The sequence below is a fragment of the Lactuca virosa genome, chromosome 4 (assembly GCF_052849685.1).
Source record: "Lactuca virosa cultivar CGN04683 chromosome 4, Lactuca_virosa_CGN04683_v6, whole genome shotgun sequence".
Lineage (NCBI taxonomy): Eukaryota > Viridiplantae > Streptophyta > Magnoliopsida > Asterales > Asteraceae > Lactuca > Lactuca virosa.
The window spans coordinates 154334703-154354113 of record NC_136429.1 but is presented as its reverse complement, the minus strand read 5'-3'; the positions used below and the strand labels follow the sequence as shown (position 1 = coordinate 154354113).

Here is a 19411-nt window from a genome sequence, read left to right as displayed (position 1 = left end):
AGGCCAACGTGGTGGTCGATGCTCTCAGCCGTAAGGCGGTCGCGACTCCGATCAGGGATTTATGTTTGAGGATGACAATGATTACCCCATTATTAGAGAAGATTCGAGGGGCTCAGAATACAGCTTTGAAGGAAGAGCACCAAAATAATGAGTGCATCGTGGGGCAGGTGGCTTCCTTTGATTATGATAGTCGGGGGTTACTGACCCTTCATCGGAGGGTTTCGGTTCCCTACTGGGGTGGTGCATGGCAGATTTTGATGGAAGAGGCACACAAGTCGAGATTATCTATTCATACCAGAGTGACAAAGATGTATAGAGATCTCTGGCCTGATTATCGGTGACCATGTATGAAGAAGGATGTCACATGGTTTGTGGAGAGGTGCTTGACTTGCAGGAAAGTCAAAGGTCGAGCATCATCGACCACATGGAAAAATGGAGCCGTTGGATATTCCCTTTTGGAAATGGGAAGAAATTACGATGAATTTTATCACTAAATTGCCTCGGACGACGTGCGGAGTGGATTTGATATGGGTCACCGTGGATTGATTGACCAAGAGCGCGCATTTTATCCTGATACAGGAGAGTATCTCTGTGGAGAAGGTAGAAAACATATACATTCGGGAGGTTATGGCACATCATGGTGTGACGGTTTTTGTGGTCTCGGATAGGGATGTTCGGTTCACTTCCAGGTTCTGGAAGAGATTTCACGAGGAGTTGGGTACTTGTCTGCACTTCAACACGACTTTTCACCCGCATACAGATGGTTAGAGTAAGCGGACCATCCAGACATTGGAGGACATGTTGCGGGCATGCGTTCTGGATTTCAGCGGTAGTTGGGATACGTATCTTCCGTTAGCGGAATTTTTTTATAACAACAATTATCACGCCAGCATTGATCGACCTCCTTTTGAGATGCTCTACGGGAGTAAGTGTAGGACCCCGATATGTTGGGGTGTGGTCGGTCAGCGAGTCATGGGGAGTACTAAGGTGGTACTCAAGACGATTGAGATGGTTCAGCAAGTTCGTGGTAGACTTCAGACAGCGCAGAGTCGGCAGAAAAGCTACACATACAGACACCGGTAAGACTTGGAGTTCCAGGTCGGTGATATGGTAATCCTGAAGGTGTCACCTTGGAAATATGTCATATAGTTCAGGAAGCAAGGTAAGCTAGTGCTGGATTAGGTGTCTAAGCCCACAACTATAATTGATATGTACTTAACCCGATAGTAGCATGGTCCATTTGGGTTGCCTTCACCGGAGCAATTTGATAGGATGGATATTTGAGGAAGAGGTTATTTGTGATTTATTAATATATTATAAGTATAATATATTAATTGAGAAATCATATTATTTAATTGGTATTGATCAAGAATTAATTTGGAATTAATTTAGTGAACAAAAGAGACTAATTAAATTAACGGGGACTGATTATATAAATTAGTGATACATATTGTTTGGGCTAATGATCCATGATTGATTTGTAATGGACTAAGCTTATGTGAGAGTTCATGAAGTGTTAGTCCAAATGAGTTATTGGGTTAAAAACCTAAGTGAATGAATTAGGGTTTACAAGTGACCCTTGGAATTCTACACTATAAATGTAACCCTAAGCCCTAAAATCGGATACAAGTGCATTCTAAGAAGAAGCTAGCCGATTTTGGTGCCTCCAAGCTCTCTCTCATTGTCCTCCATTGTTCTTGGTGTTTGTGACTTATTTGAGGCATCACATTTGAGGTGCTAATCTCTTGTAAGGCCAAGTTCTACAAGTTACAACAAAGAGGTAATCATCATACTTGTTTTTATGTTTTAATTATCAAAGTTGTATGCTAGTTAGGCTTCATGCTTTGGAAAATGAAATTGCATGTATAACTTGAGAAAACTTAGATCCAAAACATCTAGGGTTGTATGTGCACCATAGGATTGTTATAGTGCTCAAAACCCATCAGTGGTATCAGAGCCTAAGGTGTTTTCTGTTATATTGATGCATTGGTTAAAATTTCAAAGCTGAAAAAGTCTTATTTCTGGCCTCTGACTGATGGACTCAACGAGTCCAGTTATCTGACTCGACGAGTTCACTCACAGACTGACAACTCGACGAGTCCAGTTCATGCACTCGACGAGTAGGATCTTCTGCTTGTAGATTTTCGAGTTTTTTTGGCCAGTTTTGGATTAGAATCATTACCACAAACTGTTTTGACTAATAAAAAATCGTTTTTATGATAAGGTAATGATTGTCTTCATCAAAATTGAAGGATAATTGTCAAATTTTAAGATAATTTGATTATATGATAAGTTGATTATTTATATTATTTGATTTGAATTGTCTTGCTATATGAATTGAATTATGTCAATTAGTAAGAGATAAAATTATATGATTATTTTATTAGTTTAATAATTTGATCTAAAAGATTTTGAAGAGTTTCATAACTTGCCCTCAAGTTATGGAATTTGGAAAGTCTCATTTATGAAACATTAAATTCTAAAATTCAAGAGGTTTTGAAGAGTTTCAAAACTTGCCCTCAAGTTTTGGAATTTGATAAGGCTCATTTATGAAACACTAAATTATAAACCCTAGAATTTTAAAAGTTTAAAATTCAACCCTTATACTATTATAATATTAAAGGATTAATACTTATATATATATATATATATATATATATATATATATATATATATATATATATATATATATATATATATATGTATAAGACAAGTCAGTTTTACCGTTAGCAGACCTCATTCACGAAGCTGGTCTATAAGGGGGTATAAGGAAATTGCCTATAAAATGGCGATTGAATGGGTGTCTAATCTCACCCACCGCTTGCTTGACTGGTGGAGGGTCGTTAGCCGAATGGGTAGGATAGGACATTAATTCTCGTTAGAAAGTATAATGATAATTATAAAAGTAACTAAATGTTTTTATAAATTCCCAATCTTAGTTACTTTAGGAAAAATGTGAAATTGGTGCTATTCCATGAAATTGCACTTTGCACCTTGCCAAGTCGTTAGTGGAGCGTGTGTGGTTAACCGACACACTAACTTGGACTAGCAAGGGTGGCAAAGGGTAGCTCGATGTTTATCATAGATCAATGGAGCGTGTGTGGTTAACTGACACATTGATTAGGTGATAAATGACATAGAGAGTACCAAGAACATTTGCATGGTTATTCACACCTTGTTAGTGATCCTCGGTATCCCAGTCACAAACTTGGAGGGCATAATCGAGATTTAAACATGCCATTGAAAAGTTCAATGAATCTCAAAAGAATCTAGGAATTTCAATTCATTTAAAACTTAATCCTAATTTTCGTTCATGGTGGAAATTGGTAAATCGTCATTTACCTACCTTCAAATATTTTGCAATTGGATTACGGTATCCCTCTTCCGAGTTGTGAAATATTGTGTTGGTTCCTAGCCTTAATATTTCATTTGGTGTTATATTAAGGATTCTTATCGAATCTAAAACTTTGTCTTTCTTTTCAGATGTCTACCCCAAACGCTACTGACTCCAACCCTTCCGGCTCTTTCTCCCTCATGAACTTATGTGGGAGGGTGATTTTCGATGGGTCAAATTTCAATGACTGGATTCGAAACATTCGGATGGTCACTCATTACGAGGATAAGGAATATGTCCTCGATAAAGAGCTAAAGGAGGTTGATGAAGCAACTGCTACTCCTGAAGAAATTGCTGAATATAGGGCTCATGAGAAGGACGCGACAAAGGTGTCGTGCGTCATGCTTGCCACTATGACAACTGAACTCCAAAAGTCCTATGAGGACTACTATCCTTTCGAGATGCACCAAGACTTGATGGAAATGTACCATCAAAGTGCTCGACAAGAAATGTATGAAATCATTTCCTCCATGATAACAACCAAAATGAAGGATGGAGAGTCCATCACAGCCCACTTGCAGAAGATGCAGGGATATGTGGACCGCTTGCTGAAGTTGTATGTCGATTTTGATGAAGAGTTGGCTATCGACATTATCCTACACTCTTTACCTTCATGTTATGATTAGTTACGTATGACTAATCATATGAACAAGGAGGAAGTCACTCTAAGCAAGCTTCAAGGCCTTCTGCGAACTGCTGAAAGTAGTTTAAAAGGCAAGTCTGTTGTACCCACTCCTACTACTGCTGCCCCAGTCCGGGCAATTGGACATGGTAAAGGGAAGAAAAGGAAATCTCCTTCAAAGAATCACAAGGGAAAGTCTCGTGATGGATCCTCTTCTAGTGGATCCAAAGGTGGTTCTGTTGCTCCCTCATCCAATCCAAAGGAAGCAGAGTGCTTCCATTGTCATGAAAAAAGGCACTGGAAATGAAGCTGCCCCAAATACTTCAGGACATTAAGGATGGGAAGATAAGGCCCACCTTCGCAGGTATTTACACTATTCATTCTAATAACTCATCACATGCTAATTCTTGGGTCCTTGATACAGGATGTGGTTTTCACATTTGTTCTTATTTGCAGGGTCTAAAATGAAGTAGGGATGTGGAGCACAGGAAGATGAACCTGATCATGAGGAATAGGAAAGCGTCGTCTGTCACCAAGATTGAAGTTTATTCTTTATTTCTTAGTAATGGGTTAGAGTGAGATTTGAATAATTGTTGCTACTCGTCTGATATGGCGAGAAACATTATTTCTTTTCATGGTTTGTATAAACAAGGTTTTAGATTTTCATTTAATAATGAAATTGGTTCTATTAATGCTTTTTATAATTGTCACAACTCGAAATTTTAAACCTAGCAAAGTTTAAACCCTAATCTAGCACAAGTGAATCCACATTTCAGTCCTTGTTGCATTGTAGCCTCTATAACCATTAGGGCTTGTTTATAAGCTAGTAACTAAGTTTGGATTGAAAACTAAGTTGGTTTAGGTTAGTATAAATCAAGTTAAGGCAAAATTCTACGGCTTAAACCATAAATAAATTAATCATTAAGGGATTTCAGTCCATATATTCTAGAAACAACATGAATTCGGTCATGGAAATCAAAAACAACATGAAATCTGTTTTTGGAATCTAAATTAAAAGGTGTTTTCGGCCATAGCATTCAACCAAAGGTGTTTTCGGTCTTGCTATGACCAAACACACAAAGAATATTGCCCATTAGGACCGAACACACAATTTATTAAGCCCATTAAGACCGGATTCCCTTTTGCTATATATATATATATATATATATATATATATATATATATATATATATATATGTTCAACCGAATTCAACTTCATTTCTCACATTTCACACTGATTTCCTTTCCATTTTGCTCTCAAATATCCTCCGTAAACACCATAATCCCTCAAGAACATCCTTCAAATCTTCATAATTTCACCAAGAACACCAAGAACATTCATCAAGATCTTCAAATCTTCAAGCCTTGACCGAAAACACCCAAATTCTCACCGAAAACGTCTAGAATTATTCCAAATAATTCCTAAGACCTTTGTAAGTAATTTTCTTATTTAATTAAGTGTTGTCTAACACTTAATTTATTACTTTTAGACATTACTTAATTATTTAAATTAATATCTTATTAATTTAAATACGACGTCGGGGATAATTATTATTAGGATACAGCTGCTTTCACGTGTTCTAACCCGAGGATCATTCACAATCACTTGTGAGTCCGATCAAGCATACGCACTATAGGTGAGTTCATACCCCTACATTTTCACTATTTTTCAATAATTTTTAGGGGAGAATACAAGTAAAACACAAGGATTCTTGTGTTAATATTCAAACGATTTGAAAACCATTTGCAATTGATTCAAAACAATTTATTAGTACATTTTATATTAAAACATACGTTTATATATTTAAACCCTTTTGTAACATGTCGAGCAAAAGGGTGTTTATCGCAAGTTTCTGACTACTACTTTATACAAACAATTATTTACAAAAGTTTCCAGTACATTAACGAACATTACATTTAAACTATAATTGGTATAGTTTGTGAAGATACTAGCTATCTTACGATTTCAAGAACATTGCTCTATTACAATGTTTCAAGGATACTCTACTAAATAATTAATTAAGTATAATTATTTTACATTAAAAAGTACACTTTTACTAGGTAATACATACAACTTCGAGTACAAGAGAACACTATAACACTACACGTAAACTAGTTAATACGGGTTGTGAGGCACTACTTCGGGGTACCCATCTGGGTACAGGTTCAAGTCCTATAAAGTATAACCAGAGTCTCCTGGATGGAGAGCGTGAAATTTGTGTATAGATCTATACGGGACTGACAATCCCGCACCTCGACTGTTAGCTACAGTCAGGCCGGCAGGCCTGGGGTAATAAATGTCATAATATACTAACACTTGAAGAACGTCGTGGAGGCCACTAGGTCATATTAGTATGGTTATATGAAACTCACAATAGTATTAAATAAAACTTTGTTTACGGGATTAACACCACTTTAATAGTTTTATTTTAATTAATGAATCTACCGTACACTACTATACATTTCAGCTGGTGATATCTAGGCATTTATACAAAGATTTTTATACAAATAGAGTTACAATACACTACCTTACTAATACAGAGTGCTTTAATACAGTATACAATTACAAGAACATGCAGTAAATAGTTTTATTTATTAACAAGGCTATAGTTTACTACTACAGGATTCAGCGACTACCTACATCTTGATTTTAAGGCTTAAGACTACATTACATTCACTATAGAAAATATTGGATTTTCTGGAAATACATTATAACATTTTCATGGAACAAAGAACATGCTTTCTAAAACAAATGCTTATGAACTCACAAACTTTAATGTTGACACTTTCAAAATCACTTGTATTCTCAGGGCACTAGTAGACAGGTACAGACGCAGGTTCTAGAAGATGGAGCATAGTAGCTTCAAGTCTTTGTTTTGCTATTTGCTTTTGGAGTCAATCATATGTTATTCGAATACAATGTAAACACTATATTATCAATACAATGGTTGTTGCTACTTTGATTACTATTATTCAATTGTTGTGATACTGTACATGACGTCCTCCGCCCCCGAACGTTTCCGCCGTTCCGATTTGGGGGTGTGATAATAATGGTAAATTTTATTTTGAAGCATTGCCTTGTAATGGTAAATATGAAACTGTGATGGTTGTAGACAACTTAGGAAATAATGTATTGCATATTGATTCGTCTAATGGTTTGGACAAGGCATGCTTGTGACGTTGTCGTCTTGGACATGTCAACAAGAAGCACATAGCCCAAATCCAAAAGGATGGAGTGTTGGAGTCATTTGACTTAAAGTCGGATGACACAGGCGAATATTGTTTGCTTGGAAAGATGACCAAGTCACCTTTCACTGGTACTTGTGAAAGAGGTGAGGGTTTGTTGGATCTCATACACACCGATGTGTGTGGACCCTTCAGATCCGCCACACGGGATGCTAACCGCTTCTATGTAACCTTTACCGATGATTATAGTAGATATGGATATGTCTAATTAATCAAGCATAAGTCGGAAACCTTTGAAAAGTTCAAAGAGTTTAAACAAGAAATGGAGAATCAATTGGGCAGGAAGATAAAGATGCTCTGATCTGATCGAGGTGGTGAGTATTTTAGGATCGAGTTCCACGACTATCTTAAGGAATGTGGAATTGTTTCACAATTGACGCCGCCTAGGACACCACAGCTTAATGGTGTGGCTGAGAGGCGCAACCGAACCTTGTTGGACATGGTTTGTTCCATGATGAGTCGAGCTTCGTTACCTATCTCATTTTGGGGGTATGCCTTAGAGACTGCCGCCCATATCCTTAATCTAGTCCCAAGTAAGAAGGTTGCCAAAACACCTCACGAAATGTGAACAGGGAAGGTTCCCTCGTTAGCGCATATCAAGGTTTGGGGTTGCGAGGCTTTCGTAAGACGAGAGACTCACGACAAGCTCGAACCTCATAGTGAGCGTTGTATTTTCATCAGCTACCCATACAAATCCTTTGGATATTTGTTCTATAGACCAAGTGAGTACATGGTCTTCATAGCACGAAGGGGTGTCTTTCGTGAAAGAGAACTCATATGCCAAGAGGATAGTGGGAGGCAAATTGACCTTGAAGAGATTCAAGAGTTAAGCGATGAAGGAACCTCTAACACTAGCAATCAACCTGAGGATGAGACTCCTGTTGAACCAGTTGACGAGTCATTACCTCTTCGACATTCCTCTCGAGTTAGGATGGCACCTGAGTTTTATGGTTTTCATATTACTACGGAAGGTGATACATTTATCAATGATAGTACACTGGTAAATTTGGATGAGCCATCTAACTACAAGGAAGCCATGGCAGGCCCTGAGTCTGCTAAGTGGAAAGAGGCGATGGACAGTGAGATTCAGTCCATGTATGACAATCAAGTTTGGAACTTGGTTGAAAATGTACCAGGTCGTAAGACGGTCAGGTGCAAGTGAATCTTCAAGAAGAAGACCGACATGGATGGGAACGCACACACATATAAGGCGCGATTGGTTGCGAAGGGCTTTACTCAAACTCCTGGAGTTGACTATGACGAGACCTTCTCACCAGTAGCGAAGATCAAATCTATAAGGGTTATGCTAGCCATAGCTGCGTTTCATGATTATGAAATATGGCAGATGGATGTCAAAACCGCTTTACTTAATGGAAAGTTGGCTGAGGATGTTTACATGAGTCAGCCATAGGGTTTTGTAGATGTGAAGTACCATAATAGAGTGTGTAAGCTTGAGAAATCCATTTATGGATTAAAGCAAGCATCTCGCAGATGGAATCTTTGTTTCGATGAGAAAGTCAAAGAGTTCGGATTTTCGAGAAGTGAGGACGAGTCCTGCGTATATGTCAAGGCTAGTGGGAGTAAAGTTAGCTTTCTGCTATTGTATGTGGATGACATACAACTCATTGGAAATGACGTTCCGACCTTGTAGGAGGTTAAGTCCTGGCTTGGGAAGTGTTTCGCTATGAAGGACCTCGGGGAAGATGCTTACATTCTAGAGATAAGGATATTGAGAAATATGAGTAAAAGACTAATAGGACTTAGTCAAAGTACCTACGTGGACAAGGTGTTGATACGTTTCAGCATGGAGAATTCCAAGAAAGGAGAATTGCCTATCCAGAGCAATACCAAACTGAGTAAGACTCAGAGTCCGAGTACCGATGCCGAAATAGCATAAATGAGTTGATTACCATATGCTTCCGCTGTTGGCTCGATCATGTATGCTATGACATGTACTCTCCCTGATGTGGCTTTTTCTTTGAGCATAGTTAGTCGATATCAAGGAATCCTGGTAGAGCACACTAGATTGCAATAAAGAACATTCTTAAGTACCTGCGGAGGACTAAGGACTGGGTCCTTATCCTCGGTGGGAGTGATGACTTGAGCGTGACAAGGTATAGTGACGCCGGCTTTCAGACCGACAAAGATAATTTTCGCTCTCAGTCGGGCTGGGTATTTACCCTAAATGGAGGAGCAGTAACATGGAAAATTTCCAAACAGGAGACTGTAGCTGATTCAACGTGCGAATTAGAGTACATCGTAGCAAGCGAAGCATCGAAGGAGGCAATATGGTTGAAGAACTTCATCGGAGACCTTGGAGTTGTACCCGCTGTAAAGGAGCCTATGGAGATTTTCTGTGACAACGAGGGTGCGGTCGCCTTAACCAAGGAACCGAGGGATCATGGCAGATCCAGACACATCGACATAAAATATCACTTCATAAGACATCGAGTAGAAGAGGGACTCCTCGTAGTAAAGAGGGTATCGTCAGAGGAGAACCCAGCAGATCCCCTTACGAAGGGACTGAGTAGGGTTAAGCATTTGCAGCATGCTAAGAGCATTGGCCTAAGGGACGATATTAGTTTTAGTAATTAGATAGACAGTTAGAAACTTGTATAAATGTAATTGACATTCAGATGAATAAATAATAAAGTTTTATTTATAAGTAAAGTTTACTGTCTTTTGTCAATTGTTTATTTTATGTTTCACTTTTGCATGTTTTGACTTCCAGAATAATATGATTATTCAAACTATTCACAGTCGATCATACTTAGGAAGTAGGTTATGAAGTTAGACTGTCATGAATTGGCTTGTAGATTGTCTAAGGTGTTCTAGACATAGCAAAAGTTTGATACAACATTCATGAGTGCTCTTGAAATAAGAATTTGAGTATTGGATTAAACCCACGCTCACATGAATCACTTCATGGAATTTATCACGAGTGATTGTGAGACGATAATATTGTATAGTCTTCAAACCAAGATATATGAGTTGTTGATTCCGAGTTGGTTGTGCATTGATAGTACGAAAACGCATCAGTAACTTGATGTTATAAAACGTGTTGTTGTGTATGATTTAACAAGAAATCAGTACAAGCATATAAGTCGAAGTTTATCTGTTCATTTTATCCTAAGAGGATTAAAAGTGATATCTTGGGCCCCTCGATGATTTTGTTTTGACTTATGTGTCGCGCCCGGTCAGGACTAAATTGATGTGTTCAATTAAGTTCTATGTCAGAAAAATCAGAAATCGGGAAACAAACTGCTGTACAATAAGTATTACTATGTTCCATGTATTTGTCCACATGATATCTTGAAGAACAGAGGATTATATGATCCCTTATCTAAAGGACGCGTCAAAGTTCGACAACGACTTTTGAGAGCTACGATTACTAATCGTTTTTTAAGTTGCATTGGCAGTTATAGTTATTAGACTTATCCAAGTGGGAGACTGTTGGATTAGGTGTCTAAGCCCATAACTATAATTGGTATGTACTTGACCTGATAGTAGCACGGTCCATTTGGGTTGCCTTCACCGAAGCAATTTGATAGGATGAATATTTGAGGAAGAGGTTATTTGTGATTTATTAATATATTATAAGTATAATATATTAATTGAGAAATCATATTATTTAATTGGTATTGATCAAGAATTAATTTGGAATTAATTTAGTGATCAAAAGAGACTAATTAAATTAACGGGGACTGATTATGTAAATCAGTGATACATACTGTTTGGGCTAATGATCCATGATTGATTTGTAATGGACTAAGATTATGTGTAAGTTCATGAAGTGTTAGTTCAAATGAGTTATTGGATTAAAAGCCTAAGTGAATGAATTAGGGTTTACAAGTGACCCTTGGAATTCTACACTATAAATGTAACCCCTAAGCCCTAAAATCGGATACAAGTGCATTCTAAGAAGAAGCTAGCCGATTTTGGTGCCTCCAAGTTCTCTCTCATTGTCCTCCATTGTTCTTGGTGTTTGTGACTTATTTAAGGCATCACATTTGAGGTGCTAAGCTCTTGTAAGGCCAAGTTCTACAAGCTACAACAAAGAGGTAATAATCTTACTTGTTTTTATGTTTCAATTATCAAAGTTGTATGCTAGTTAGGCTTCATGTTTTGGAAAAATGAAATTGCATGTATAACTTGAGAAAACTTAGATCCAAAGCATCTAGGGTTGTATGTGCACCATAGGATTGTTATAGTGCTCAAAACCCATCAGCTAGGCCCCCGGTATATTGATCTTTTCAGGGTTGTAGCCCGGGTGGACAGGGTGGCGTATCGTTTAGATCACCCGGAGGAGCTCAGTTAGATTCACAGTACTTTCCACGTCTCTCAGTTGTGGAAGTGTTTGGTTGATGATTCTGCGGTGGTTCCGTTGGAGGATATTCAGGTGGATGACCGCCTGAACCATATTGAGAGACCGGTGGCGATTCTTGATCGAAAGACGAAAACCTTGAGGAACATGGTTGTGGGTTTGGTAAAGGTGCATTGGCAGCACCGGAAGGGTTCTAAGTGGACATGGGAGCCTGAAGAAGAGATGAGGGAGCATTATCCAAGGTTATTTGCGACAACGGACTTCAAGGACGAATTCTGATTCAAGTGGTGGAGAATTGTAACGCCCGTTTTGACAGGTAAAACTTTGCTAAGTATTTTGATTACCCTTGGACCAGACATGAGTATGTTAGGCGTACGCAAGGTACGCACGGCGTACTCCTATGCATGCACGGAGCGGGGAGGACCCCTACGTATGATGGCATACCCATGCGTACGCAGGTCAGGGGCAAACCCTATTTTTTAGGGTTTGCACCCTATTTAAGCTCATTAAGCCCCTAAGTCCTTCACCATATTAGCCCTCATTGCCTTTTTGATCTAATCTCGAAACCCTATACATCTTGAGAGCATTATTGAGCTTACAAAGAGTTTTTGGGTGTTCTTTTGTGATCTTGAAGAAGAAGAAGGCTTGAGGAGAAGCATTGGACAACAAGGAGCTTGTAGATCCAGATGTTGTTCATCATTTCTAGCTCATTGGAGGTATAAAGTCTGAAACTTGTTCATTCTATGTCAAGATCTCAGTTTGGGGAAGAACTTACCATATTTTGGTCCCATAACTTGGTCTCATGGAGTATGGACTAATCCTTACCATTTGAGCTGTCCTTTTAGGCTCTTAGGAGTGCATGAAGTCATAAAAATCGGATCTTGGAGGTTAGAACTCAACCATGCATGAGTTGGTGACTACTTAAGGGGGATAAAAGGCTTAATCCATGGTTTGAGTCCCATTAAGTCATGCAAAGGCATAAAGTTTGCAACTTTATGGCTTAATACAGTTTAATGAGCTTGGATCTGAATTTAGACGTTAAAAACTTAATGGGTTAAGACATTTGGAGTGGTTTGGCTGTCCGACCAGTACATCGGGCGTACTCTTGAGTACGTTGTGCGTACTGGGCCAGCGCCCCGATTCCGGATCAAGCAACGAACGCCGGACGTACGAGCCAGGTACGTTGCGCGTACGCCCTTCTATGGTCCTTTGGAGTTTTGGGCTCGAGATTAGTTGGGATTTTTTCCTTGATTGAGTTTAGGCCTTAGGCATATTTGTGGTATCATGTCATTTGTGGGCTTTAGGCCATCAAGGAGCTCTTGGGCCCATGTTGGGCCTTAGGATCCTTTTTAGTTAGACTTGGCATGCCTTTTGGGCTAGTTTGGATTTGGGACTTGGTGGGGTAGGCCCGATAAGGCAAGGATTAAGCAGCCTTTTGCCCTTAAAGTCAAGATTTAGGGTTTGGACTCTCGGGTTGGATTATTGACCTAATATCTAATTAGGATTTTATACTTGTGTTTTAGTGAGAGGATTTCGTGAGTATGCGGCCCGAGTGTGATTTGTTATCTTTAGTCTGAGGTGAGTTTCCTTCACTATATCCACGGGTCGAAGTCACCAATGTCGGCACACTAGATTATGTTTGTAGTATGATGGTTGTCTTCGTGACAATTACATGTTATGCCTGTATTTACTTGATGTCTCTGTGACTCTTATTCCTATAATTATATGTGTTAGTGGTAGGGGTGAAATAGACCCGATACCGGTTGAAAGATATCGAATATGGTGAAATAGACCCAGTACCGGTTGAAATATACCGAAGGGGGGTGAAATAGACTCAATATGTTTTTACTGTTTTATATGTATATGGTATGAGGTATTTTGGGGAGCTTACTAAGCTTTATGCTTACAGTTTTCAGTTTATGTTTCAGGTACTTCCAGCTCGAAAGGGAAGGGCCCGACTGACCGCACTGCATTCACCTATGTTTTTTCGCATCACATGATTTTGGGATCTTGTACTCTGATAATATTTTTCTATGATATAATTTCGACCGTTTGATGTGATTATCGTATGATTGGAATGAATTTAAAAATGAGTTTATCTTAATTTTTGGGATGTTACAATCATCGCACCAAACACATAGAGATCTATATTCATTTTGTGTAGGAAAAGATCGTTATGGGTCAGATTTGTGTTGTCCACGTCCCTTCATCATCTCAGCATGTCGATATTTTCACGAAATGGATCCCTTCATCTCTCTTTCTTGACTTCAGATCTAGTCTGAACGTCCGTTCTCGGACTCCTGTTCCGACTGCGGGAAGCTGTTAGATGTATTTATGTATAGGCTATATATTTCGTGTATTTTGTTATAGTGACACATTATTGTTCTATCTATTGTGGCCTCTCATAGTATGTTTGTATTTGTATAATATATGGCGGAGGAATAATATTTTGGACATGATAGGAAAATACATTGTCAACGAATTGGAATCAATGAGGTATGAGTCGTGGGTAGCAATCATGAGAGAAAGAGAATCAAAGAGACAAATGAGAGAGTTTCTGAGTAAGGGCAACAAGGTTATCTCGTGATGTAGGCCATAGAATTAGTCATAACCGTTGTCAAATCAAAACTGACTTCTATTTTATCATGTTGATTCCGTATTTACCATCATCATCAAGTTATAAACTCATCTTTGTGACTTTGCCTTCAATCTTTTAGTGCTCCTGCTTCATATACCCTCAAAATAACTTGTTAAGTGAACTCATTATTTAAAAGAGAAAAATATTTGAAGCCTTGAAAATTATTTCGTGAAAGATTAAGTTCTCATTTATATATAAAAAAAATGTCAATTTCAAAGAGAAAGTTAATTTCTTTTGATTATTAATGTGAATTCCTTGGACCACTCTCAAAACGATAAACCACTTTTTAGAAGAAAAAAAAAACAATCACAATAGGGTCCATAATTTTGCTTTGGTCCCTAGTTTGGCTGCGAAATATACCGTTATATTTTAGAAAAGTGGAAAATTTGAGAGTCCCTATTTAGACCACACACGCTCTTGAAAACTAACACCACATCAATTTTCCCTACTCTTCCTTTGCCTATGCTTAGATTAGTCGGAGTGGGCAACGTCCACTATTGGAAATTATAGGGTTTGTGGTGGAGATCTGGATACCAACTTGGATCGTGAGTACACTTTCCGAACTGATATTTTTACCCTATGCCTGGGTTGCAAGAAATTCAGCCTAGGATAATCCAAATGGACACTTACGATTCTAGGCACAGAAATCGTAAGCCAATTTGCTAGAGAGATTCTGTGAGAGTTTGATGAAAACGAGAGCTCAAATTCGTAACCTTCTTCTGAAGAGGAAGAACCGTTTATATATTAAACGAGATTAGAGTTTCATTAGGGTTGGACCGTCATTAGTTGCTTTGGAAGCAAGTCAGGATAAACCGGATTAGGGTTACCAAAACTAACAAGTTTCTTTAGTTTTACCATAATCACCCTCAAAAAATTGATTTTTCCACTATGTTCCCATATGCAAAATTCGGTGAGGTTTTGGGGCCCCAGTCAGGGGCTCTGCCCCTTTGGAAACCCCGGACCCCCAACTAGTCGTCGCACCGGCTTCTAATTCGATCTTATACATGCGTGCACTCCGCACAACCCCGTACATATATTAGAGTACAAATTATAAAGCCTCTTAGCTCACATGTTAGTTCCAGTTACTTAAAATGACATGGTGACACTAAAATCACCAACACCCACTCCACATTTTTAGAAGAGAAAAGAAGAAAACGACGTTGTAGGAAGTTGTGGTGGTAACGGAAAGCCACGGGAGGCTTGTAACGCGCAAAAACGGAGAGGAGGGGCGGTGTTTGTGCCGTTACCACGGCATTAAGGCTTTCGCCACGTCAGAAAAACGGCTGTTGCCCACACCGTTTAGTCTTAAGGAAATAATCATCCTTTACTTTTTATATCTTTTAATAAATATATAATTGTTTTTATTGATTTATAAATAAATTCTTAATTAATAATCAATTTACTTGTTGGTAAATAATTAATTTAAATATTTTTAATGGTTATATTAACTAATCTTACAATTAGTAAAGATATGGATTCAAATTTAAGCAAACATGGATTGAAGATTTAACTATGGACCGACAAAGTACAATGGATTATGATTCAATTAGGGATGAGCATTAGGACCGCCGGAACCGAATCGGAACCGGATTGGAATCGGAACCGGAATTGGTAACAAGGTCCGGTTACCGGTTCTTCATTTTTATGAAAACCGGTCCCGGTTCTAAAAACCGGAACCGGTTTGACAATTTTCCCGTTTTTTAAAATGTGCATAACTCACTCATATGAAGTCGAAATTATTTGATTTTTTTTCTAAAATGTAATTTGGAGTTTGTAATTCATTTTTGACTGTACAAACATATGTTTTAGTTAGATATTGAATCAATCACATGCCTCGAAAGAAAGAATATCGATGCTGCGTTTTTTCTATTTCAGCATGTTTTTTCGAATCTGTCCCATTTTTTTAAACGTGCATAACTCATTCATATGACGTTGGAATTACTTAATTTTTTTTTCCAACATGTAATTTGGTGTTTGTATTTCATTTTAGACTGTAAAAACACATAAATTGGTTAGATATTGAATCAGTTATAGACCTCGGAAGACAGCATATCAATGTTGCGTATTTTCTGTTTTAACATTTTTTTTATCTGTCCTGTTTTTAAAATGCGAATATTCACTCATATGAAGTCGGAATTACGTGATTTTTTTCATCATGTAATTTAGTGTTTGTCCTTCAATTTAGAATGTAAAAAGTTATAATTTGGTTAAGTATTGAATCACTTACAAGCTCTGGAAGATAACATATCATCTATAGTATTTCAACCGGTTCTAGTTTAAAAAATAACCGGAAAACCGGGACCGGAACCGGTGCTAGAACCGGCGGTCCAGTTCCCGGTTCTTATAATATAGGAAAACCGGTTCCGGTTCCGAACCGGTCCGGTTCTAAAGCTCATCCCTAGATTCAATTAATAAGATATGGATCACAAAGCAAAATGGATTCAAATATGAATAACAAAGATAAGGATCCACAAAATCAAAATGGATTCTCATATGGAACCGTAAATGGATTCGCATCACAGCAAAATGGATTCAGGAGGAGAGAGGGCACCGAGCCTCAGGGATAACATTTTAACCAAAAAGCCGAACCAGAAGTCGAAACCAGAACCAGATGGAACCGATTAGTGGTATTCAGTCCGGTTCCGGTTCCAGATCGATTTACATCCTACAGTTCTCCAATAAGGGGACTCACTCCATAGGAATGATAGGGTCTGGTTGGTGTTTCCGTACTCATCGGGGCTTGACGTGCACCCCACCATGGGATTACTTCCTTTGGTCTTATACAACTATTTTTGTTACTTTCTCTTTGAGTGTCAAATATACCCTTCATTTAGATACCATTTTCAAAGCAAAACACCTAAAAGCTTTACAAAGTGTTTTACAAAGAGAAGGGTTACAAAAATTATTATTTACAATTATTTCCTTCCACCCAAGCGAACATAACATTGCATACCACCAACCACAACTCAAAAACAATTTATATCAAATTAAATTAACAAAAACTACTACACTAACTAAACCATCAACGATCAGAACTCGGTTGAACTTCCTCTGAACAGAGTCTGACTCACTCCTCCCTCCAATATAGCATCCCAATCCACACTCTCTCCGACCTCATCCCGTTCCCGGAGCATCATCAGCATCCTCTTTGCCTTCTCTCTTGCACGCTCACTTCCATTCTCCTCCACCACACGCAGCACCTCCGCCCCTCTTGCCGCCCTCGCCAACCCCTTGAACCTCATACTTCCATGACTCAATGAGTACAAACACGCCACACAGTTCTCACGGGTTGACTCGTCGGCGTTGACATTTTCTGTTCTCAATTTCCGAAATAAACATTCGACTGCATTTGAGTCTAGCAACGATGATTTACCTTCATTGGAAGCAGCTAAATTGCATAATACCAGTAATACCCTTCCGGCGAGACCAGTTTCAAGCATTGTTAACAGAGTTGAAACGGCGCCGAGTTTCACGAGTTTGACCCTGTTGCTCTGTTTCAAAGAGAGATGGTATAAAGCTAGAGCCGAGTCATTCCGAGTTCGCTCGCTGTCGGAGTGCAGAGCGTGAAGCAACGGCTGCAACGCACCTAGGACGCCGATGGCTGTTTTATTCTCTTCCTCCAGTGCGAGGCTGAAGAGCGCGCCGGCGGCGTGTTCCTGAGACTCGGAAACTCCAGCCTTCAACACGTCGATCAACGGCGGAACGATCCCCGACCGGACAATCTTCAGCTTGTTTGCATTCTCTAGCGATAAGTTCACTAGAGCGGCGACGGCGTTAGTTTGAACGGTGGCGTACCTCGAAAGGAGACACTGGCGGAGTGCTGAGAGCAGCCGCGGCGTGCAGAGAGAAACCCTAAGTTCTTCATCGGTCCTGGTGACTTTCCGCAGCGAAATCACACACTGTTCTTGCTCGAAAATGTCGGGGCTCTGGAGCTTTGATGCGAAATGTTGTTCGTCGGAGGTGGATGAGTTAGGGTCTGGGGTTTCGTCAACGACGATCTCGGAAGACGTTGAAGCGGAAGGAGAAGATGAATAGCAAGACGGACGTGTCACGAATGGAAGCGGTGGAGTATCTGGAACGTTCGCGAGCACCGATTCTTCTGAACTCGAGGAGTAGAAGTGATGATGATGAGGAATAGATCGAGGATTCAATTCCGTCGCTGCGTGCGTCAAAATCACCGGCGGCTTCTCCGCCATTCCTTTAAGCAAATTCCTCTCCGAATCCCTAAACCTCGAATCACCTTCACTTTGAGTTGAAGAAGCCATCATCCTACGAACTGAAACCTCAATGGAGCTATAATCCACATCCCGAGGTAAATCCGCCCCCGTCGACATACACCAGCTATGAATCGCCTTCTTAAGAGCTAAATTAGGGATCACAGTTGAAAAATCAGGCCTCGACCCATCGGCGAGAATTGGAACAAACTTAAGGTCTTTACAGACGTCAACGGATGTCTTCTCAAATGTCTGGCCAGAGGAAACCACAACCGGTTCAAGCATCAATAAACCAGAAATCGGACAAATAAACTCAACGAGAGGCTTCGTCTTCTCCGATTTCTTCGCCGGCGCTGCCGAAGACCTTAAAGAAAATCTCCACCGGCCTAGCTTACCATTGCCCACCATCTCTTCTCAGTTTACCAATTCAACAAGTATGTGGTGTGATTCATGATAAATAACTGCGGACCCATCTAGAGTTGGTGGAAAGCTGGATCTTTGAAGTTTCAAGAGAAGACCTTATCGCCGGCGAAAATAAAGGAAAAAGGGGTTTTAGGGTGAGGGAGATTTGGGATTGGTTGCCGATGATATCATTATCGTAACCTCCTGGACAACTCTTTTTCTGGTATTGTTTTATTAAAAACCACAAACACATAACGTGCGTAACTTGTTCACTTAATTGTGTCGTGTTTTATTTTATTGAATGCCATCATTCTTTGTTGTTTGCATATCGTTGTATCTATGTTTTAATAAGTTTAGTTATTTAAGTATTTAAAAAATCTAATATTTGATTTACTAGATAGTTTAAACTTATTAATATATTGTAATTGTTAAACAACAAATATGTTAATTTATAAACAACTCGAAACCAAAATGTTAATTTTTTTTGGGGGGATAGAAGGAATATGTTTCCGAATTTCGATATTGACCTTTTATATATTCATAATATATTATAGCACTTTTTTATAGATAT

General features: G+C 39.0%; 1 pseudogene; it reads right to left on the bottom strand.

Annotated features, from left to right (window-relative positions):
- Window positions 1-17064: 17064 nt before the first annotated feature.
- LOC145107577 (U-box domain-containing protein 40 pseudogene) lies at window positions 17065-19108 on the bottom strand (annotated as a pseudogene).
- Between the last annotated feature and the right edge of the window lie 303 nt (window positions 19109-19411).